This window comes from Vulpes lagopus, chromosome 21 (assembly GCF_018345385.1).
Source record: "Vulpes lagopus strain Blue_001 chromosome 21, ASM1834538v1, whole genome shotgun sequence".
In the NCBI taxonomy this organism is placed as follows: domain Eukaryota; kingdom Metazoa; phylum Chordata; class Mammalia; order Carnivora; family Canidae; genus Vulpes; species Vulpes lagopus.
The window spans coordinates 35,674,989-35,699,036 of NC_054844.1; the positions used below are offsets into that span (position 1 = coordinate 35,674,989).

Below are 24,048 nucleotides of genomic sequence, written 5' to 3' on the forward strand. Positions count from 1 at the left end.
TTTTTCCAATCATATTTTTAGAAGGAGAAAACAGTGACAGCACTTGCTGAACCAGAATTACTATCAAAGTTCAAAAAACTGATCATATTCATTTAAAAATCCACAAGCTAATCTTATTTAAATTAGGACTGTCCAAGAGAAACATTCTATCAGCCACTCATGATCTAAATTCTGGTCAATGAGATCAATTTAAATATGGTACACATAAAAAAAGTCATGAGACATTTTTGTTTGTAATAAATAAGGTGATGGCCAACTATTACTCCTTAGTAGCTTTTTTGAGATAAGGTATTAAGTCTGCTCTTTCCCCTGTCTTCTTAATGCCAGCGAAGATCATTTTTGTTCCAGGGATGTACTTCTTGGGATTCTCCAAATACTCCATCAGGGTTTCCTCCCCCCAGGTGATGCCTTTGTTCTTGTTGGCATCCGTGTAAGAAAATCCAAGGGCCTAACTTGTCTTTTGCCCAAAAATCCATGGAGGTTTGGCCAGTCTTGTGCTTGCCTCCCTTTTTCATAGTATGGCACTGGGCACACTTCTGAACAAAACTCTTCTTGCCCTTTTCAACATCACCCATTTTTGAATCACTTTCTGTTGCGCACAAAACGAAGATGCCAGCTCGCAAGCTGGACATCCCGCTCTCTCAATATTCATTATTATTATGGCTTTATAAATAAAACTGGTTACTAACATAGATGTATTCCTATCCTAATTCTTTTTACTTTTGTTTGTGCCACACATAACATTTAAGTTCCAAATTTTGTCTTTACTAATTTTATTAAAAAAGCTCAGTGAGAATTTTGATCCACATATCTCTTATTTCTCTATAAAATACTCTTATGTTTGCTAATTGTTTCAATGTTTTTTTTTGTTTGTTTTTTGTTTGTTTGTTTGTTTCAAGGTTTTTTGAGCAAGAAATGTTTTGGACTTTCCTTGTATGTGCCTTAGAGCAGTATCTTCAATATAAAAAGTACTCAATAACCACCTTAGTAGATATAACAGAAGTTGAAATGTTTTTCTTTTATTTGTATTATTTGTATTATTTTTAAACTCACAAGTGTGTAACATTAAAAGATAAGCTCCCAAGTGTATTCCAGTTAAAGATGTTTCTCTCTATAATCTACACATATACCTTCCAAAGGAGCAAATGATGCGTGTTTTATTTGCTTTTAAAGTGCATTTAAGGAGATCTACACTTACAAAATAGTAGTTCTCAAATGTTTTGATATCAGGACCACTTTACACCATTACCAATTATTGAGGACCGCAAAGATTTACTTTGGAAAATTCAGGAAAACATGAATGGGCACAAGCACACCATTCCACAAGCTGATATAGTGATGATGTCATCATATATCACTTAGCCTCTGAAAAAAACCCTCTGCACGCTTGAGTTAATCAGAGTGAAAAGTCAAGTAACAGGTGATTTTTGTTATAAAAATAGTTTGTTGTTGCAGAACTAAAAAGGTCTCAGCACCTACAGGGCCCCCAGACAATGCTTTAAGAACTGCTGTATAAAACATGAAGTGGTAATAAAAAGAAATATGTGTGTAGAGTAGCTCAAAGTTGCAATATGGTTTCACATATGTTTTCTATTTGACTGCCCCGATAATGCTGTGGGTTTATGATTATGTCATTTTACAGGTAGGAAAAAATTATATTTAGGGAAATTAAGTGATTGGCTCAAGGGAACTCCACTAGTAAAATTAAACTCAAACCTTCTGATGGCAGAGTCTGTGATTTTTTTTTTTTTATTATGACATTTCTCTACCCTGCCCAACCTAAAAGTTCTCCATGAAACTAAGTTAGTCGAGTAAAATCTAGTTTCATCTCAGCCTCTAGAGCACATGATTGCTTTGGATGAGAACTGACGTCTCCATTTACCTTTGCATAGTGCTGTGGAGCCCGATCGGTCCTGAAAGGTGACTGTGGTACCAGGGTAACGAGCAGATTTGGGGGTCAATCCTTAGTTGGATCCTCGGTAGTTTTGGGATTAAATGAACCCATAATTCTGCCTTGATATGTAGTTGTAGGACAGTAGGCTCAGATAGTTTGCAGCTGGGGTGGACCACTCAGGGTTCTGGATACCCAGATAGACTTGCTAAGCCTCTCCAGGGCTGAACTGGAGCCCCCACCACCAGACTAAAGTGGCCAACAGCCAGGAGCAAAAATATCAGATATCATTTGCTTGGGAGCTGGCCCTAGTGTATTTATCTCTTTGGAGGACTATACTTTCTGTACTGTCTTTAAGCTTTAACCTTTGGGCAAATCAAAATGACAGCCCTGTATACCCTGTAAATCAAAAAGGACAGGGTCAAAGACCATTCTTTATCTCTGTTGCTGCTCAGGGCTTTGATTCTTCAAGTATTAAACATGAAGAAAATGGGGATCACAGGTGTAAGGGACACAAGTATGAGCCATGTTAAGAAACCATAAGTAATGATGTTAAATTTTCTTTGAATGAAAAGGGAGGATGCATTTATAGAGATGTATAAAAAGCTCTTTGACTATTTTCTTTGCTCTGCAGCAAACTGATCTAAGTTAGATGCAGTAGGATGACTGCTTTTTTGAAATAAAAAAATGGGAATATTTTGAAACGCTGTCATTCATAGCTAAAAACAAAGCAAAATAAGCAAAATAATAGCCATCACAACTGTGATGAGAAAGTCTTCATTTCTTTACTTGGCATTTAGGTGCTTTTTCCTTCCACGCCCAAATCAAAATACCATTTCCATATGGTACGGAAAACCATCGCCCCCATTGCCTTGAGCCAGGTTGGCCTATGTATTGCCTCCCCCCACAGATTCCCTCCTCTGCACTTCTGCTCATATGGTTCCCTCAGCTTAGAGCACTTTTCCCTCATTTCCTTTCTTTGCTGATTTCAGCCCATTCTTTGAACCTTTTCTTCACCAGCGTGGTGCATGGCAGTCTCTTCTTTAGCTTTCTAGAGTGGGGGTTGGTGAAACTTTTCGGTAAAGGTAGTAACTATTTTAGGTTTGGTGGGCTATCAGGTCTCCCTTGCAGCTGCTAAGTTCTGTCATTGGAACACAGAAACAGTCCTGGACAACACCTCAACAAATGAGCGTAGCTAGGTTTTAACAAAGTTTCCTACAAAGAACCTGGCATTGTTTATAAAAGAGCTGTAGGTTGCCAACTCTTTCCCTAGATCATCTGTTGTGCTTAGTAGTGTCACTTGTCCTAGATTCTCTTCTTTTCTTACCGTTTCGTGTGTTTGTGTAATACTTACCCAACTAGACTGTATGCTCCATGGAGATGACCTTACCACTCTTTGTATTCCCTGTGTCTATCCTGGTACCTTACAGTATTAATTCAGACATTCAGATATTTGTAATTGACTTAAATGTTTTTTAAGGACGAGAAAGGCACTGACCCCTTTTTATTTCCCTTCTGTTGCTGTTTTGTTTCTCTACTAATTCCTGATGTTGTGTTTATGTGGTTGGCTCTTCCTTAAGTGCAGGCATCAGCCCATGCTGAGCTGAAGCCTGTTGCCTCTCCGTGTTAAGATATATTAAAGATCAGGACAAATGCTTTAATGTGTATCCTAAGAAAAAGGTTTTATGAGTTATTTGTTGACAGAATGGTTATGAGGAGACCTTTTGCTTAGCCTGCCAACATAGCACTCATTTCTTAGGAGGACAAAGTACTGTAGGTTGGCCTCCTGATAGAAAGCCTGCTGAGTTTTACCATTTAATAAAATAGAGTACACTGTGTAATTTGTACAATGTCAAACTTCAAAGAACAATTTATCACAATAATGTTTCTATTTAGAGCATGCCACTGAGGAAGGGACAATAAAATGTCAGGTTTGACAATGTCCACTGATTGATATTAAGGTTAGAAGGGGAAACATTTCTGTTTCCAGCATTGCAGAGTCAGTAGGCACAATAGAGGGCAGGATACAATCAACTTTGCATTCTTTTCAAAATTTAAGGCTTTGGAAAAGACAGCAGTCTAGATGTTGTATTTACTCAAGAGAAGCTTGGAGTATAAAAACAGAAACAACTGAGAATTCCATGTTGCCGGTTGTTTCCTCTCTCTCTCTCTTTCAGAAAATTCTGATAAATGTAGTCCAGTCATCAGATGTTATTCATGCTGTGTTGTAACCATCTATTTGGATATGTTAGCTGTTCTTGCAAATACAAAACCCCACATTTCCTGGTGACATAGATGGGGTCTGAGAAGATTAATTGTAGGCCATGAGATTTGTTGAACCGACAAGGGAGAGTATAGCAGTCCCAGGTGATGCAAGGAGGTACTTTGCTCAGATGCCTCCTTTTGGAATATGAATTAGTATGATTCACAGGTAGCGAAGAGTGGTTATGCTGATCACAGGGAAGAATCTGATACGTGTCAGCTGCTTCTCTTTAGAATAAAATAACACAGGGCTAAGTATAGACATAAGTCATTCTGGCACCAGTGCGTGGGATTAAATGCTCAACTTTGTGTAGGCATTCATTACATTCTAGATTCTTCACATGTTGATAAAGTCATAGGATTTCTGAAAGTATATCTCTCACTCTCACTTTCTGTCAAGGTGTTACAGTCTCAAAGCAAACTGGTGAGCAGCTGAGCTCTACATAGACAGACCAGGTGCCAAGCAGGACTTGAAACCTAGAGCTTGGGGTTTTCCTGGAACTAGTGATGGGTGACAAGAGCAGCTCACCTAGGAGGTGGAGGGTGATGTGTGTGAATGCTGGTTTGCGTCAATACCGTTACTTTATCGTTATCTAGGGAACACCCAGGGGCATTGAAGTAGCATCACCTCTCACTCCACACGCTGCCAATGGAATAGGAGTGGAGTTTGGGGCAGGGAAGTTCCCTTGAAGCAGTTGACATTTAAGTGGCAATCTGAAGGATGATAAGAAATTAGACTGAGATGGAGGTGAGAAAGGAGGGCAAGTGTTTTGGAGAAAGGGAGACAGTCTGTGAAATTTCGAGAGGACTGTAACTAACTTCTGGATCTGTAAGAACGCTGGTAAGGCTTGCAGCTGGATCAGGCTAAATGGTGTGTGTGTGTGTGTTTTTCTAAGAAAGAATGACACAAATAACTTCAACATTATTCAAGTTAAATTATGTGTCCCCAGCTCCCTACAGTATAAAGCCAAAGACTTTTCTTTCTCACTTTGGCATTTGTAGTTGTTATCACTTTCACCTATCCCATTTTTAAGAGCAATACAATAATTATAGAGCATTTTGAAGTTTATAAAATGTTTTTATATATTTTTACATATATTATCTCATTCAGTTCTCACAATTAATATGATTAAGAATCACGGAATCCAGGATGCTTCTCAAGGGGGATGGAGAGTGTCAGCATAAATCTCACAGTTTTGTTTTGGGCTAATTCTAATGTTTACAGTGGAAATCAGACAGGCGTTAACAGAAATCATTTTTGATTTCAACCGTAGGAGGTTCCTTTTTTTTTTCTTTCTGGGAGGTTATAAATGAACCATGTCACTGGAAATCATCTTTTACCATTGAATATGATTTTTTTCAGAAATGCCAGTTTTCTGGTGATTATACCTGTTGGTTATTTGTATATCTTTTTTTTTTAAAAATATTTTATTTATTCATGAGAGACACAGAGAGAAAGGCAGAGACATAGGCAGAGGGAGATGCAGGCTCCCTGTGAGGTGAGGAGCCGGACATGGGACTCAATCCTTGGACTCCAGGATCACGCCCTGAGCTGAAGGCAGACACTCAACCTCGGAGCCACCCAGGCATCCCTATTTGTAGATCTTCTTTTGCAAAAAGTATATTCATGTCCTTTGTCCATTTTCCCCTGAGTTTTATTGAAATATAATAGATGTGTCGCATTGTGTAAGTTTAAGGCATACATCGTATTGTTTTGATACATTACATATATTGAAAAATGATTACTGCTATAGCATTAGACTTGGCCCATCTTTTATCAGGTTATTTATTTATTTATTTGTTTATGCTATTGAATTGTAGGGGTTCCTTGTACATTTTGAGTGGTAGCCTGTTATGAGCTATGTGGTTTGCAGATATTTTTTTTCCCATTCTGTCAGTTGCCTTTTCAGTTTATTGACTGTTCACTTTGCTGTGCAGAAACTTTTTAGTTTGATGTAGTTTCCGTTGTCTATTTTTGCTTTTGTTGCTGGTGCTTTTAAATGTCATATTCAAAAAATCATTGCCAAAACCAATGTTATGAAAATTTTTCCTCCACGTTTTCTTCTAGGAACCTTATAGTTTCAGGTCTTACATTTAAGAGTTAGTCCATTTTGAGTTGATGTTTCTGTATGGTGCTAAGATAAGGGTCCAATTTCTTCCTCCTTCCCTCTTTCTTAATTTCTCTCGCTCTCTTTTTTTTCCTTCTTTTCATGCAGATATCCAGGTTTTTTTTTTTTAAAGATTTTATTCACTTATTCATGAAAGACACACACAGAGAGAGAGAGAGAGAGAGAGAGGGGCAGAGACAGAGGCAGAGGGAGAAGCAGGCTCCATGCAGGGAACCCGATGTGGGACTTGATCCTGGGTCTCCAGGATCACACCCTAGGCCAAAGGCAGGCGCCAAACCACTGAGCCACCCAGGGATCCCCAGATATCTAGTTTTCCTAATGCTGTTTGTTGAAGAGACCACTACCCTTTGCCTATTGTGTACCCTTGTTGAAGATTAGTTGACTGTATATGTGGATTTACTTCTGGGTTCTCTATTCTGTTCATTTGCCTACTTATCTGCTTTATGCCTGTGCCATGCTATAAAACCGTGGTGAGATCTCACCTCACACCAGTTAGGAAGGCCATTATCAAAACCCAAAAAATCGGGCAGCCCAGGTGGCTCAGCAGTTTAGAACCGCCTTCAGCCCAAGGTGTGATCCTGGAGACCAGGGATTGAGTCCCACATTGGGCTCCCTGCATGGAGCCTGCTTCTCCCTCTGCCTGTGTCTGCCTCTCTCTCTTTCTCTTTCTCTCTCTCTCTCTCTCTCTCTCTGTGTGTCTCTTTTGAATAAATAAATAAATAAAATCTTAAATAAAAAAACACAAAATCTTAAGTGTTTATCAGGATGTGAAAAAATTGGAATCCTTGTGCACTATTGATGTAAAATGGTGCAGCCACTGTGGAAAACAGTATGGAGGTTTCTCAAAAAATTAAAAATAGAATTATCATATGATCCAGCAATTACGTTTATGGATATATGTATCTTAAGAAACTGAAATCAGGATCTCAGAGACATTACTTGTATTCTCATGTTCATTGCAATATTAGCCATGATAGGGGGCGCTTGGGTTGCTCATTGGTTGAGCATCTGCCTTTGGCTCAGGACATGATCCCGGGAATTGAGTCCTGCATCAGGTTCCCCACGGGGAGCCTGCTTCTCCCTATGCCTATGTCTCTGCCTCTCTCTCTCTCTCTCTCTCTCTCTCTCTCTGTCTCTCATGAATAAATAAATAAAATCTTAAAAAATATCTTAGCCATGATAGCCAAGATGTGGAAGTAAAGTAAATGTCCATTGATGGATGAAATGGATAAAAAAAAAAATGTGGTATATACACACAACGGCATATCATTCAGCCTTAACAAAAAGGGAATCCTATCATATGCACAACATGGATGGATCTTTAGAGCATTATGCTAAGTGAAATAAGCTAGCCACAAAGGATAAATACTGCATGATTCCACTTATATGGGGTAAAAAATCAAACCCATAGAAGCAGAAAATAAAATGGTGATTGACAGAGGCTGGGGTAGGGGAAATGGGAGTTGGTGTTCAGTGGATATAAAGTTTCAGTAGGAAGGAAAAAAAAAATGTTCAAGATCTGCCGTATACCTTGTGCTTCCAGGTAATGATGATGTACTGCACACTGACAAATATTCTAAGTGGGTAGAACTAATGTTATGTTATATAATATGACCTATACTAACAAAGAAGGAATGTCATGTACTCATTGCTTTACCTTGAGACAGAACCATCTGAGGGATAAAAAGGTGGAACACATGTGAAAAAATGGATTCTTCTGGAGAGAAGGCGTATAGACTGGATGACACTTAAGATTCCTGTAGCTCTGGGTTTCTGTGATATAATAACAGCTCTGTTTGGAGAAATGGTCACTGGTTTGCATATCACTGTGCATGATTTAGAAATGCTGTTGCTAGTATAGGGATGATTTAGTCATGTTAATTTACCAACAGAGTATATTAAAATACTAACAGTGGTATTTGAAAAGCTTGTGGCTAAAAAAATCAAGGAGAATGAAAAGCAAAGCATAAAAGGATCTACTTTCGCTGTGTCACTTATGATATATTGTGGTCCTTGTTTGATACATGACTATAATAAAGCATTGCCATTCAATTAGACTAAGTTAACTTTAAAATTAATATTGTGCCCATGCTTGATTCCATTTAAAGGTCTGGAGGAAGGGAAGAGGATTTTGAACCGCTCACTATGCATTAGTTCAATGACAGAATATAAATCATAGTAAGTCATGGGCCTCTGTCCAGTTCTGATCTCTGTGTGGTGCATGTCAATGTCAAACTTTAAAAAATGTGTGCCTCAGTTAGAGTGGCATGCATTTTGTAATTGGACAGAAGTGAGTGGAATGGATTGGAGGTTATAATCTGGACCTTTGGAAATGTTTTGACAGTTTACCCAGGAGCCTGCATTTATTAATAGTAATGGTTCCTAAATTTTTATTTTGGCTGGCTTGGTGAATATATAGAAAGCCCTAGAAGGAGTGATGAAGGAAATGCATTAGTGAAAAGTATTAAAAAATTATCTCTGACATTTCTAGCACAAGGAGCAAGTCCCGATGGTTGATAAAAGAGCATAAATCAATCGATAGGAACATCCATTTTAATTTTTTTCTTTCGTGTTCGATATTTAAGTCTTCCCCATTTCTGCTTTGAAGATACATCAAGAATTCTGTTACTGCTAAGAAACTCCATTTTGTGGGCATCCGTGTTGATCTTTCTTAAAATTTACTCATTATCAATTAATGAACAGAACAAATTAGGGAAATAACTTGCGCCCGTGTGCAAGTGCATGCATTTTGGGGGTACTCAACTAAAGAGAGAAGGAAGAAGAGGAATTAGAATTTCCTAAGTTCCTATTGTGTGCCAGAGACTCTCTTAGACACTTTACCTAATTTATAAGCAATTAATAAATATTGTTTTTTTGAAAGTATGTGACATTGTTTCATAGCTTCGTACCACTGCAGTTTTAGATCAGCTTTGGGAACTTACAGGCCAGTTAATTAATCAGTTACGTATTGCCAGCTGATCAACTTTTTTTGTGGAGGCTGGGATCAAGGCAAAAAAAAATACTGTTCTGGCAGTAAGGGATTCACTACATTAGTACAGCTTATTCTTTCTGCTTCTGCAATGTGATAAGCAGTATAAAGAAAAGAGCATTTATCTGTGTTATATAAAAACGTGTCTCCTATACAACAGATTTTGCATAGACATATGCCAGAATTTTAATGAGAATCTGATCCTGAAGCATTAACATTTTTATTTGCTTTATTTGGTTTAATATTCTTATATTTTTTTGGCTTTTTGCGTGTGAAATCTTCAAAACAGACAACTCCTTTGCAATAACATCGAGAAAAATAAGCAAATTCATTCAGTATCAGGGATCAGGGATTGGGAAGTCATCTTATATGAAGTGCATGTTGAAGATGGTTTGATTGAGGGGGTAGGTAGTTTAAAGATAGAAATGTGTTGGCACTACGTGGAAATAAGTTGGAAAGTGTGAAAGGAGAACTAGAAATTATTTCTTATAAGACGGTGAGTATGTCATTATAGGAGTAGAAAGGAGAAATGAAAGCAGCCTGTAGATTCAAAGGGAAGTTGAGAAAAAGCCTTGGAGATGAAGGAGAGAAGATAAGGCTCAATTCACATTTGTCATTTACTTTCAGTTTAGGGTTTAATTTCCATGACTCAAAGATGACTTCTAGACCCTCACCAGTGGCTAAATTGGAATTACATCAACTAGAAATAAAATAATCTGGAATAGGTCAAAATGGTATTGCTGGTGGTTAGGGAGAGTTCAAATGTGCATCCATAATGAATTTTGAAATAAGGAATAGAAGATGTCCCTCCTGAGATTCCATGTTTGATATATTAGAGCAGAGATGGGTAAAGTCAGCTTTCGTATAAAATGGCCCCTGGGCCGGCAGGTTCTATAATAGGTTGATTGAATATTCATGCATTTTAAAATAGAATATGCATTGGTCAGCCTTGCAAACATGGAAAAAGATGAGTTGAGTTCATTCAGCCACCAGATACAAACTGAGTATCTCCCGGGTACCAAACACGGGATACAGCAATGAACAAGATAGATGATGGGCCCTGACCCCCTCCGAGGATTTACAATCACAGAGGTAAATGTTGGCATTATGTGGCTGAACATTGCCCAGGAGAGAGTATCAGTGAAACCATTTTTCATTACCCAGAGCATCTTTCCTTTGAAGATAGAGGCAGCAGGCATTTCTGTCTGCTGTTATTAAATAATCGAATCAACTAGCTAGTGTCTCTTTCTCTAAGTCCAGGCTAACCATAAAAGTTTCTGATCATAATGTGGGTTTCCAGATGTGCCTGTACGTTGTGGAAAAATACTCTAGTCAAGCAAGTGTGAGGACTTTGGTCCCTTTTTTTTTTTTTTTAATTTATATTATTTATTTATTTATTTATTATTATTTTTTTTTATTTTATTTTTTTGAGGACTTTGGTCCTTATGATGTTTACATTTCTCTTTTTAAATATGGCCATTAGCATTCTTTGTTATAAATCAGTCTACTGCGAGTCCACCCCTGAGGGATGGATTCTTTTCTCAGAATGCTGTCAAAATCGGATTTTTGAGTCTTGAAGGCTGGAGGCCAGATCCTTTACTATCATCATTCTCTGAGTCTTATGAGAAGCAGCCAGCTCAGCTTATTGATGACACCCAGTGTCCCTGGTTAGCTGTTCTTGTTGTGTCTTAAGTTTCTGGAAGGAATGGATCTTATTTGATTTCTTCAAAGAATATTGAGCATGGATCTGAGAGAGATTGCTTTCAAAGCAGTGCTAGAATTGACAACTGTTGCTTTCCTGGTTCCTCTTGGTCATTCCCGGTGTCATTCCTTGATCTCATCCTATCCCACACAACTTCTGCCTCAGACATGGCTGGCAAAGGGCCAGCCCATCATCTTCTGGGATCCCTTTCTGCTGTTGAGGGGAGGAAATCATCATGTGTTAATTTGCTTTTAACATCTGGTTCTAGTCCATATGTTTAGAAGTCTGTTGTTAATAGTTGGTTACAGGCGAGGTCATTCTCAGGCCTTAAAACAATAACAAAAAGTCAATCTAAAGTGACTTCACTTTTCTTTAGAAAGTGTAAAGTCTCTTTAGAGACTGTAAGGAGAGCAGTAGGTAATTATTCTCTAACAAAATTGGTCTTCTCTTGATATCAGCATTTTTCTTTTCTTATTTTTTAAAACCCTTCAGCATAAAATACTTAAATAGGTTTCTGACTAATGATTAATAATCTATTTTTACCATTGTCCTCTGCAGATCCCAGTGAAATTTTCCTTTTCATGCCCCAAACAGAATTATAGTTCACAGGAGACTTGGTTGATGAGATTAGTATTAGTTTTACTTTTTTCATTCAGAGTAGAAATGGCAAAGTCATAGAGTGAACATTTCTCCGTAGGATGCTGTAAGTACTTGGGTACGTGGTTGCATAATTATTTTGACATTACTTTGGTTTAAAAAAAATGCAAAAGGTAATGTCAAAGTAGGATGCCTAAAGCTTTAAAACAGTGTTTTTGTTTTCTTTTTTTAATTTTTAAAGATTTTATTTATTTATTCATGAGAGACACAGAGAGAGAGAGAGAAAGGCAGAGACACAGGCAGAGGGAGAAGCAGGCTCCATGCAGGGAGTCCGATGTGGGACTTGATCCTGGGTCTCCAGGATCACACTCTAGGCTGAAGGCAGCGCTAAACCCGCTGAGCCACCCAGGGATCCCTGTTTTTGTTTTCAAATTAATAGAACAGCCCTGTTTCTAGGTGAAATATGGTGAACTGGATAAAATTAGAGATACTCAAGCTAAAGGCTGGATGGACAGGTGACCTGGGGAGAGTCTTAGCTTGGAACCTCATAAAATCCAGTTTTGAAATCTCCAGGTTAGGATTCCAGTGTCAAATGCTTTTGCTGAAGAGGGGAATGAGGAAGAAACGATTATTTTGCCAGATGTATTTGGAAGAACACTTTATGTATGTGGGAGAAGTTCAAGAAGACAAACTGGATATTAGTAAAAAAAGCTATGCTGGGCCTAGAAGGCACAGGAAATTGGGAGTCAAGCAAGCCATGTGGCAGTGAGGACGTGAAGAGCAATGACCTGATACTGGATACCTGGGTGTCTCAGTGGTTGAGTGTCTGCCTTAGGCTCAGGACGTGATCCCGGGGTCCTGGGATCGAGTCCCGCATCAGGTTCCCTATGGGGAGCCTGCTTCTCCCTCTGCCTGTGTCTCTGCCTCTCTCTCTTTCTGTCTCTCATGAATAAATAAATAAAATTATTTTAAAAAAAGAACAATGACCTGATACCCTGTTAACGGGAACACTAGTTACAGATTGCAGGATATGAAAATCAGCCTGAAAAAGCTTTTCTGAGGTGTTTAAAATTGTGTTAAAATTTGAATGATTTTTCTTGGGCGAAGGAATCAGGCATATCAGGACTCCGGAGGTGGTGACAAACTTTAATTCAATTCATTTATGGTCAACAGTGAGCCAAACACAGTGCCAGGTACTTTAATAATATATGCTGTACTGAAAATAGTGCCGAAGCTAAAAATGAAAACCATGGGTTATTTCATGCCCCATAAACGTGCCCGATAGGAATCACTAGCATTCTGTTACCCACTAATATGTGAGACGACGATAGACAGTGACCGATATTGTTAGAATTCGGGTTTATTCCTACTCTCTGTAGTGCCGATTATTTTTTCTGCCATAGGTTGTCCGATTAGAGAGTTTGGAATATATATACATATCTATGCATGCAGAGACCAACAAATTCCATTTAAATATTCTAATTGTCTCTTAGATAGAGCACATATTAACGTTTAGACATTTCATGTCGTGGGAATATTTCATGTCAGATTCACTCTCTTTTTAGCCAAGGCTCACTCATTGCCAAGTGCCGATGTGTCTTCGCCAGTCAGTGTGTAGTGCTTGATGGTACTTTGCTCATACTCTGCTTATTCTCTTCTGTGCGTAACATCATCCAAAGCAAAATTCCTTGGCCTCTTCAATTTCCTTCAAATTTATCTCGTTCATCATCACCGTAAAACCTCTAGATGGAGGAGTTATCTCTGAATATTTACTTCTCAACGCACTGCAGTTTGTCTTCTGCTCCCACAATTTAGGAACAGAGCCCTGTTAGGGTTGTCCGTGGTGAGCGACCAAGCTCTGATGCTGGTCTTTGTAACCCTGTGCTGCTGCTTATGTGCTCTTGAGGGTTGGGTGCTGCCTGCTGTGGGGGCCACTCTTTCCATCCACTCTTGTAGCTTCTTCCTTTTCATCTCTTTCACAGGCTCCCCTTCCTCTGTTCTTTAATGGCCCCTGAATGTGGACCCAAATCTTCTGTTCCTATAGCTTTTGCCTTAGTTTGGAACTCATCACCTCTTACCTGGTCCATTCAAAGGAACTCCTGATAGTCTTACATATTCTTTTTGTAAGGCCTGCGGAGAGCCTGACGTGGGACTCGATCCCAGGACCCCGGGGATCACGACCTGAGCCAAAGGCAGATGCTCAATCACTGAGCCACCCAAGTGTCCCCATTCTTGCATATTCTTGAGCATGAACGTCTCCAGATCCCACTACATAGAGTAGTCACCCATGGCCAGAGTAGTCACCCATTAACAGAAGCCTGAGCCTGCCCTTGATTGCTACAAACATCCATTGCCCAATCGATACTATTACAAAATTCTTGTCACGGCGTGGGAGCAGCCTGAGTCTGGCTTCCATTTCTGTTCCTGCCTCTCGGCCCTCCTGTCCCCTCCCTCTGCCAAGTGGAACCAGCTGCCTCTGAACTGGTGCTGCTGTCCACCTGGGTGTTCTTTCCCTCTCCTCTGGCAGTCTCCAACCTGTTTAATCTCTTTACATCCTCCCCCCCACCACGCAGCAACAAGGGTAACTGCAATGTCTGTATTAAGCAGAGATTGTGATCGAAGCAAATAAGGCCGGTGTCACTGCGGAACTTCCTACAAGCCTAAGACGATCTATACACGTTCATTGTGGTTCTTGTTATTAGATCACTCTGAGGTGGGCTCAGGGGGATTTGCAGAGGACGCTCAGGAAACCAATAAAGATAATTAAAAGTTTAGAAAATTAGAACCATGAAAAACTGGTAAAAGAACAATTATTCAGCCAAGAGAAGAAAAAGCCTGAAGGGAGATCTAAGAAAGAAAAATGATTTCCTAGAGGATAGACTCAGACCATCCTCCATTAATATTGAGAAGAAAACACAGCAAAGCATGTAGGATTTATATTTGCCATAAGGAACATTTCCCAGATAAGGGATTGGCTATCGAGAATAGTTTATTCATGAAACTCTCAAAATTTATCTATAGATCTAAAAAGCTATATTTTCCTCTGTCTAGCCAATTTAGGTATGAAGCGGCCTGAATGCAGAGAAGTGAATTAGGTGATTTCTTGCTATCCTATTTTTCTCAGTGTGTTGGTCTCTCTTTCAGTGACTCCTTTTGCCTCCATCCATCTCTCTGAAGGTCTGTCCCTGGCTTTCTGTCTCTTTGTCTCTCTATTCCTCTTTCTCTCTCTGTTTTTCTTTCTCCGTGTTCTCTCCTCTTTCTCCCACCAGCTTTCAGTTGGTGTCACAACTAATTTTAGATTAGAGGAAAATGCCCCTTTCTGTAAGGAGTTGAGGACAGAAAGGTTTTTGTGATCACTTCCTTTGGTATTATTATTTTCTGAGATCGTCTTCCTCCTGCAGGACACTTTCCTCAGCACAATGCCATCTCTTTTCCTTTGAAGAGAATTTTTCCTATAGCTTGTGGACAACATGTTTTCCCAGAGAAATGTGAAGTTCCTTCATTAGCGGATATTGGGAGTGCAAGCAAAGGGATGTTAAGCAGGAGCATGCTCTGGAGAGCAAGGCGTGCCCCAGAATGCCCTGCTTGCCTTTGAGGGATACCTTTGCAGTTTCCATTTCTAACCATTGAGTTTAGTAGGTTCTAGGTGTTTGTGTTGTATCTTTCTATTTCTCTGTGCACTTCCTCCCCTTTCTTTTGTTGCTGGTGGCAGCGATGTTTGTCTTTCGTGGCCATTGCTTCAGATTTCTCCTCTGCGATGTTATTTCTTGTTGTTCTTTTCATTCCTTTTTAATTTGTAGCCTTTTGGGGTCAGATTTCATCTTCTCTATTGTTGAGATTGGGGCTTCATGGATGCAGCCTACTCGAGCATCCTATCCCTTGGCAGGCAGATGGATCCCAGCATCTGGTACTGGAATCAACACGGCAATGAGGTGACGGATGTTAGACTTTGTATGACTTGTAAGAAAGTCATTTGGTTGAATCAATACAACCTTTTTTCTTCCCCCTCCTGAGCAGGTCTAATATCTCATCCTTGACTTTTTATCTGGGGTTTACTAGATTTTCCCCTGAAGAATTTTAGAAGATAATAGGTAATTTATTTTTGTTTCTTATTTTTTTCACTAATTTGCATGTCATGGTTGAAGACAACAGTCTAGTGTCCTTTATCATGAGTTCGTATGACCCACCACTGTGGAACTCCAACTTTGCTATATAAATTCTAGTAAGAAGTGTGAAATTGGCACTTGTCTTGGGGGGCACAGGAGAGGGAATCAAGATAAGAGAAAGGAGCATCTTAAGCAAGATATGGCGTTGCCAGCTAATAAGTGACCACTCTTTACTGCCATTCCAACAGGTGCTACTAAATGGAAGCTGCCTTGGAAAGCTTATTTGGAACCGTGTATAAGAAATGTTACTGTAAAGTAGAATCATTACTTTATTATTTGTGATAGCAAAATAAAATAAGGGGTACCTGGGTGGCTCAGTTGGTTAAGTGGTCAGCTCTTGATTTTGGCTCAGGTCAGGATCTCAGGTTGGTGAGATGGAGCCGCACCTTGGGCTCCACTTTCAGTGCAGAGCCTGCTTGAGATTCTCTCTCTGCCTCTCACTCTGTCCTTCCCTCTACTTGCTCACACACTCTCCCTCTCAAAATGAAAGAAAGAAAAAAAGAAAGAAAGAAAGAAAGAAAGAAAGAAAGAAAGAAAGAAAGAAGAAAGAAAGAAAGAAAAGAAAGGAAGTAAAGTCACTTAAATCATAGCTTTGGGCTCCTCCCTCTCTCATTTTTTTCCTTTATTATTATTTTCTTTAATATTATGAGCACAATCAATCAAGCACAGTTCTATTGTTTCAGTGTTTTAAATTAAGAAGCACTTAGGTTTTTGTTGTTATTCTGTCACAAATATTTATTAAGCCTATGCCATTTGCTAGGTACTACCTAATTGCCTGATTTATTAATTCATTTAAGCCCCATAAAGGCCCTGTGACTGGTATTGTTATCTCTATTTTAAATATATGAAAGCAGACACAATTTTCAAAGAGACTTTCAAAGAATAACTTGCCTGAGGTCAAACATGCCTATAAGTGACAGAGCCTAAGATTTTTTAAGAAATTGAACTCCAGTTTTCCTTCCATTTTATCTTAGCTGTGCCAATTCTTCTGCTTTGAATGACAAAGATGTATTATTATTACTTTGAATAACAATTATATATCTGGGAAAATACATTTGAAGAATGGAAAATTTCTTCTATAGGTTATATAATCTGAATAATTGACACCAAATTAATAATCAAAAAATGAATATACGTTGAGTATTTTGCATGTGGAATAAAAGATGAGTTCTAATTACAGTGTACACTGAATATTTATTGCCTTGGCTTTTGAGATTGCTTAGTCTCTTTCATAGAAATGTAGGCTTTCCTCTGTCAAACAGATTTTATACAGTACTTGTTATTCTTAAATCTCTTTTCTCTTTTTTATGCTGACATGGAATTCATAATCTAAGGGCTCTTCCTTCAAGTGACAATCAGGATGAATGATTGCTTGGCTATCTGTCAATGAAGTTAATGATGGCCTAATAAAACAGCAACAACAGCAGCAACAGACATTTATTGAGTACTCATTAGGGGTCAGGCAAGAAAAGTTGAGCAATCTTTCCCCTGTCCCCCAGGCCTGGCTGGGAAACTGTAGGGCAAAGATTTGAACCTGGGTTTGCATGATTCAGTGCTCAGAATGTTAAAATAAATTTAAGAAATACAAGAGATTAGGAATTTTTATAATTCGGGAAATACAAGAAGTTCAAAAACTCTTTGGACACCTGCCAATTTCTAGTCCCTTTAAGAAAAATTAATATTAAAATTAAAATTAACTTTTACAAAAACAGTCCTCTTTCCTTTTTCAGACAGATGGCTATCTATGAAACCATTTTCTTAAGATTTTGTTTATTAGAGAGAAGGAGAAAAAAAAAAAAGAGCAGTGGGGAGGATCAGTGAGACAGGGAGAAGCAGGCTTCCTGCTGAGCAGGGAGCCTGATGCGGGACTGGATCCCAGGACCCTGGGATTATGACCTGAGCCGAAGGCAGACGCTTAACCTACTGAGCCACCCGGGATACCCTATGCAACATTTTCCCCCATGTTTTGGAGAAGTAGTATGCAATCAGGGTAGGATGGGGCTTCCAAATGTTGCTCATGCCCTACCCTGGACCAATTTAATAACATGGCAAAAGAACCATTAAGTGTCTGACCTGGCTTTTAGTATTTAAATAGTTCCTTTTAATATTTGTTTATTTAGATTTATAGCTTTAGTTTATTTATTTTTCATTCTGACACTTTATAGTAAAATAAATAAAATCTTCTCAATGGTTTAAAGTGGACTAAAACTTCTTTCACAGATATGTTGAACCAAGATCAATGTACCCACCGAATAGAATTGGAAGGGGACAGTTACTTATTCTGTAAATCATTTGTGCCAAAAGAAATATACTATTTTTTTAAGATTTTATTTATTTATTCATGAGAGACATAGAGAGAGAGAGAGAGAGAGAGAGAGGCAGAGACACAGGCAGAGGGAGGAGAAGCAGGCTCCATGCAGGGAGCCCGATGTGGGACCCAGTCCCGGGACTCTGGGATCACGCCCTGGGCCAAAGGCAGCGCTAAACTGCTGAACCACCTGGGCTGCCCTCAAATTTCTATTTTAAAGAGAGATGCTAACTTTCACTCTGTATGTCCTCCTTATGCCTGTGCATGATGGCAGGCAGGAATGAGGTCATTGCTGGTCTCTGCAAATAAGTGGCAATGGAAATTATACTACTTTGCAGCAAATATAAACTAAAATCAAGTGGCTCATCTCTGCATTTAGGACGGTATTTTAGCATAGTAGTGGGTGAATGGTAAAACCCAGGGATGTTGAGCCCAGACCTCCAGGGAAACTTTCTCTGTACAGCTCTGGAGTAGTTGCACATATGCCTAAATCAGGCCTTGCGATCTGCTCGACCAAAGAAATTCCCACATCCACTTCTGGTTTGCAGAGTAGCCTCTGAAAAGTAATTTATTCTCTCTGTGCTTTGTTTTCCTCCTCTGATCAGGGAGGCTAATTGTACTTGGCACCAACCCCCATCACAGCAGGCTTCTGAGATTAATAAGGTGATATTCATTGAGCATCATGGATGTTGAAAAGTCACTGCCTAAGTTTAATAGAAGTGTAAGGGGTGGCGGTGGGGAACATATTATTCTTCTGTATACTTCGGTAATCAACTCTACTATTTCCTATAAAAATGCTACTATTCCCAGATTTCCTACATATGGACTTTATATTCTAGACATGCTAGTTTAGTTTTTATAGAAAAGAATCTGAAGCTAGCCATGGATAAAACATGTATCTAGTCTTCAAGTCACTGTAGAGTTTTCTTTTTAAAACTCTATTCTGAATATATTTTCAGAAAAAGACCATAAATCCCATGCTTTCTTGCCTTAAAGAGCTATATACATAAACTGTTTCAGGGTTGGCAAATACGTAACATATGTGTTACCCTCTCCTCCTGCACACATAGTACACAATGCCGATTTATTAAAATCCTTTGCTCTCTTGAGTAAAGACAGAAGTCCGACTTTGCCACAACACGGTGTCCCTGGCAGCTATGGCCAGTCAGTCAGAGGTGGGGATGAATTAAAGCTTCTGTCAATCCTGAGCAACTCTGACTTTTTAATTTACGAGTAAAGAATCCAATGTCCAGGGTGCCTGAGTGACTCTGTGGGTTAAGCATCTGGTCATGGTCCCAGGGTCCTAGGATGGAGCCCAGCATTGGGCTCCCTGCTTATTGGGGAGTCCATTACTCCCTCTCTCTCTCATCCTCCCCCAACTCGTGCTCTCTCACTCTCTCAAATAGATAAAATAAAATCTTAAAAAAAATAGAATCCAAAGTCAAAATATTATATTTTTTTTAACTAAAGTCATGCAACTTGTTATTTTTGGTGCCTTATAAACTAAAACCCAGATGTGCATGATCCCATTCCAGATTTATTTTGTGACACCAGGCTGGTCCAATAATTTTCAAGTCTGGCCGCATTCATAGTATTCTATATATCTTTGTATTTCCGGTCAACTGTCTCATTCATTTAGTCATCGATTAAGTAATATTTATTGAGCAACTACTATGCCTGAGTTAGTGTCTCTGCAGCCAAGCAACTTAGAGTTAAATAGAAAAAGCAAGTCATATTCAGAAATAGCCATGCACTTGAATGTTTGCCTCTACTCAACCACTGAATGTTCGGGCTGAGGTCAAGAGTGATCTAAATGTCAGATTTAACAAATATACTTCAGTTTTTAATTTTTCACTTCACTTAACCATTTCATACTATTTTCCTCTTTCTTGAATTTCTGATTATATTACATTTTTTTGAATTTCTTATTACATTTCATTCTAATAATTTGTTGGGTTTTTTTATTCCTCCTATCTGGAGCCGCTCTCTCTTTAAACAGTGTGATTTTTTTTTTTTCCTTCTTCATAGTGCTTTGTGGTCAGTGTTCTTGGGACTCTGACCTCAGTTCCCTTTTTTCCTCTTTGTGGACTTTTACCCACTATTTTAACTGCAAACTGCAAACGTCACCTAGAACCTAAGTGTTCTCTCATCTTCATCCGAACCCCAATAATGACCAGTATATCCAGCTACTTGCTGGACCTGTCTCTGGTGTTCCAGAGCCACATAAATCTCGACTTTTCTAAAACTGAACGTATTTCCTTCAAATCTGCTCCTCTTCAGGTTTTTCCGAGTTCAATGAATGGTACCACCACCCACTCAGCTGCTGATGCCGAAATATAGGCATTTCTCTTAACTCCCCATCCTTTTTCTTCCTGCCCTCATCTTACAAATGAGAAAATTCTGTCATTTCTTATCTTTTAATAACTTGGACTGTGTCTCCACCTCCTCCTCTCTACAGCTGGTTCCTCCGTCGGGGCCTTGTCTTTCACCTGACTCATCACATAGCGTCCTAACTGGTCTAATTTCATCTCCTGTGGCCCTATCAATCAAGTCTCCATGCTGCTGTCAGCTTAGTTTTAATGAAACACAAACTTCACGTCTGACACACGAGCCTGGGATCATTGAAAGCTCCTCTTTACATTCAGGATTACACATGAAACCTTTTCCCCTTCAGGATCTGGTTCTTCCCTGCATTGCCAGCTTTGTCCCTCGTCACTCTGATCCTGTCCATCAATTAACCCCTAAGTTTGGGCTACAGTTTGAGAGGATTTTGAGATCCTTGAATGGATTTTGTCTCTCTTGCCTCGTTATTCATGCATATGTTGTTTCTTCTACCTGAAATCCCCACTACTTCTCTTGCCTTTGCTAAAATAACTCATCCACTAAATTTCAATTCTGATGCCATTTCCACAATGAAGCCTTCCTTGCTCCATAGTACTTTTTTTTAAAAAAAGAAAATTGTAGTATTTTCTGCATGGCATTGCGATTGTTGTCTTTTATCATTAGCTCTGTATCTCCATGCTTTTCACTGTTCGTAGCACAAATTGCTTGAATCAATTGTACTCTGATTGGCCCTCTCCCCAAAGTCTACCACTTTGCCCTAGAGCTTCTGACATAGCTTTGTTACAGTTCCTCTGCTAGAGTTTGTCAATACTTCGGCAAGTGGTGAATAAAATGCAGTGCCTTGATCCTGAAATCATCAGGGGTTTTGAGACAAAACTAGGATTGTCTTGCTTTTGCTTAGTGAAGGAGAGAGAAGCAAGAGGAGTGTGGAATGACCTCACCCTTACTTTGGAGAATTATCTTAATATCATCCATCTATGCTAGGCATCTAAATTGTCTGCGTTTTTGTCTTTGTGGTCAGCCATTACCATTCACTTTGCCATGATATATGTCAGGATGATCAAACTGGATTCTTCAAGTCAAGAGATCTTATCAGTAACACTCATTTGTCTCTTTGTGTTATAGATTTATTGGGATGTATCAATGATCAGTTTTCTTATTTGTAAATCAATTAAAAATTTATTTTTATAAACCATGATCTATCTAGTTATCTATCATCTCTGCACACATTTTATCCTTACACACACCTTAATTGCTTTTATTTAGAAAATATGAATGGGGCCCCTAGGTTGCTCAAGCAGTTAAGTGTCAGACTCTTCATTTCAGTTCAGGTCATGATCTCGTGGGTCCTGGGATTGAGCCCCACATCGGGGGCTCCACACTCAGCATGGAGTTCGCTTGAGATTGTCTCTCTCCCTCTGTGTCTCCCACCACTTGTGCTTTCTCTCACTCTTAGAAGTAAATAAAAAATCTTAAAAAAAAAAAGAGAAGAAAAGAAAAAATATGTATAGAAAATATGTAGGGAGGAAATTGTAGCACTTATTCTGAGTCATGGAATGTCAGATGACATTTTTCCTCCAATTTTTAATGTTTTTGTATTTTAATGGTGAACTTATTTTTTTACTTTTATGATTCAAAAATTCTTAAAAGGAGAAAAGCAGGACGCCTGGGTAGCTCACTGGTTGAGCATCTGCCTTCGGCTCAGGGCATGATCCTGGGGTTCAGGGATCGGGCTGAACATTGGGCTCCTTGCAGGGAGCCTGCTTCTCCCTCTGCCTGTGTCTCTGCCTCTCTTTCTGTGTCCTCTCAAGAATAAATAAATAAAATCTTAAAAAGAAAGGAGAAAAGCAATGAAATAAGGGGACACAGGTTCTTAGAAAGCAATAGAATTTTATATTCAGGCCAGTCCCTTTCTCATTGACTAGAAATGTGATCCACATTTCTATTTAAGAGAATGCTATTAATATATTTAACCAGCAAAAAATTTATGAAGCGAGCAGGTTCACTAGGACAAAAAGTACTATGACTGACCACACGGAAAAACCCACCTCAGCTTTAGAAGGGAAGGGAAGAGGAAAAGGAAGAGGAAGTGATACTGGAGCTTTATTTCAAAAGGTAAGCAAGCGTTGACTGCTGTAGAAGCTAAAGGAAGGTATTTAGGCTGCACAGAACTGCACCAGACATCGAGAAGCCAGGGGTGCTTGGGAAGGCTGGCGATTGCTGTGTGTGTGACACTGTGAAGAGGAGAAATATTTGTATGTTATGTTGTTTTGTTGACCCATACATTTTAGGAGGAATTGGTCAAAGGAAATAAAAAGTTGTTTTTCTGAGTTAGCTCTTCAAATCTATGCAGTATCTGATTTCATTGAAATTAATACACATGGCAGTTTTTCCTTGGTCTCTATTCCCAGCTATCAGTATTGTTTTATTTCTCTGAACTCGTCACAGCTTATTTGTCTAACACGCATTGGACATATATTGTTATATCCTTGTGTTGTCATCAGTAGTTTTATCTCCCTCTCTGGTTTTAAGACACAGTCCTTGCATTTGATTTTTTTCCTGTCTCAGATACCATTTGGGAATATGATGCAGCCATTAGCCAAGAGACTTTCCTAAATAACCTAAAGTGATATTAAACTGCTCATCTTTACTCATAATTCATGTTCCATGGTTGACTGTTTGGGGAACACCAGCTCCTGAGTGAACAAGAGCAGTTTGGGGAGCGTTACGTTGACTTATTATGCTCTAGTTCGAATGCAGTGTGTGCCAGGGACATCACCTTATGATTACAGCTCGTTTTCCACCAGAAGGTCCCTAAGTAAATTCTGGTTTTGTTAATCAACAAAGGTATAATTATGTCATCATATGCTGTAGGCTTTTAAATCAATGGTTCTGAAGCAGATTGTTCTTTGATACTTCCATCACTTTTTCATGAGCTTGCATAGGGAATTTGGGTAGTTAAAAGTTGAGCACCCTGGGCAGACTTTTGATGGCTCCTGATGGCAGGATGTTTACGCTTTTTCTGAATGAGATCGACCATTAATCTGGTGCACCCCCAGTCTAAGGAATAAATGAGGGCCCTTTGTTGGAAGTCGGGAGGCTGTAAATGTTCCTTTTTCAGGAGCCCCCAGCTTTGACCAATCCTCATCTATTCAAATATACTTAATTGTGTCATTGTGATGTGTATGATTCTCAGAGTGCTCATGATCCTTGGAGTTTATTTTGCTTCTCAGCACATTTTGCTTTTCAGAAGTCCTTTGTAGTGACTTCTGAGACCCTTTGTGGCTCATTGTGGCCACTTTTGCCCCAAATTGCCTTCCAGACACCAGGGGCAGCGTGAGCCAGCTTTAGCTACCATAGTGGTTCCTAAGTCTGATGGTGTGTGAGCATCACCAGGGGGTTTACAAGAATATCGATGCCTGTGCCCCACATCAGCCTAAGTAGGTCAGAATCTTTTGGCAAGGGGTGCAGGCAATGGTGTAGACGTCTTAAAAGTTCCCCCGGTGAGATCTACTATGTAACTAAGATTGAGAATGAGCAGAGTGTGGATCAGAACTGAGGATAGGCAGGGTGTGCTCACCTTTGGGCAGTGGTGAATGGGGCTGAGGAGCCTGGGAAGCAGTGTGTTGGGGAATGAGGGAATGGAAATCCTGATGGACTC

The 24,048-nt window shown here is 39.3% G+C and overlaps 1 protein-coding gene and 1 pseudogene across 2 annotated transcripts in view; one reads left to right on the forward strand and one right to left on the reverse strand.

The window, feature by feature from the left end:
• Window positions 1–24,048, forward strand: part of TMEM117 (transmembrane protein 117) — a 467,289-nt gene that overhangs the window by 199,134 nt on the left and 244,107 nt on the right. The window lies entirely within an intron of this gene.
• LOC121480130 lies at window positions 231–575 on the reverse strand (annotated as a pseudogene).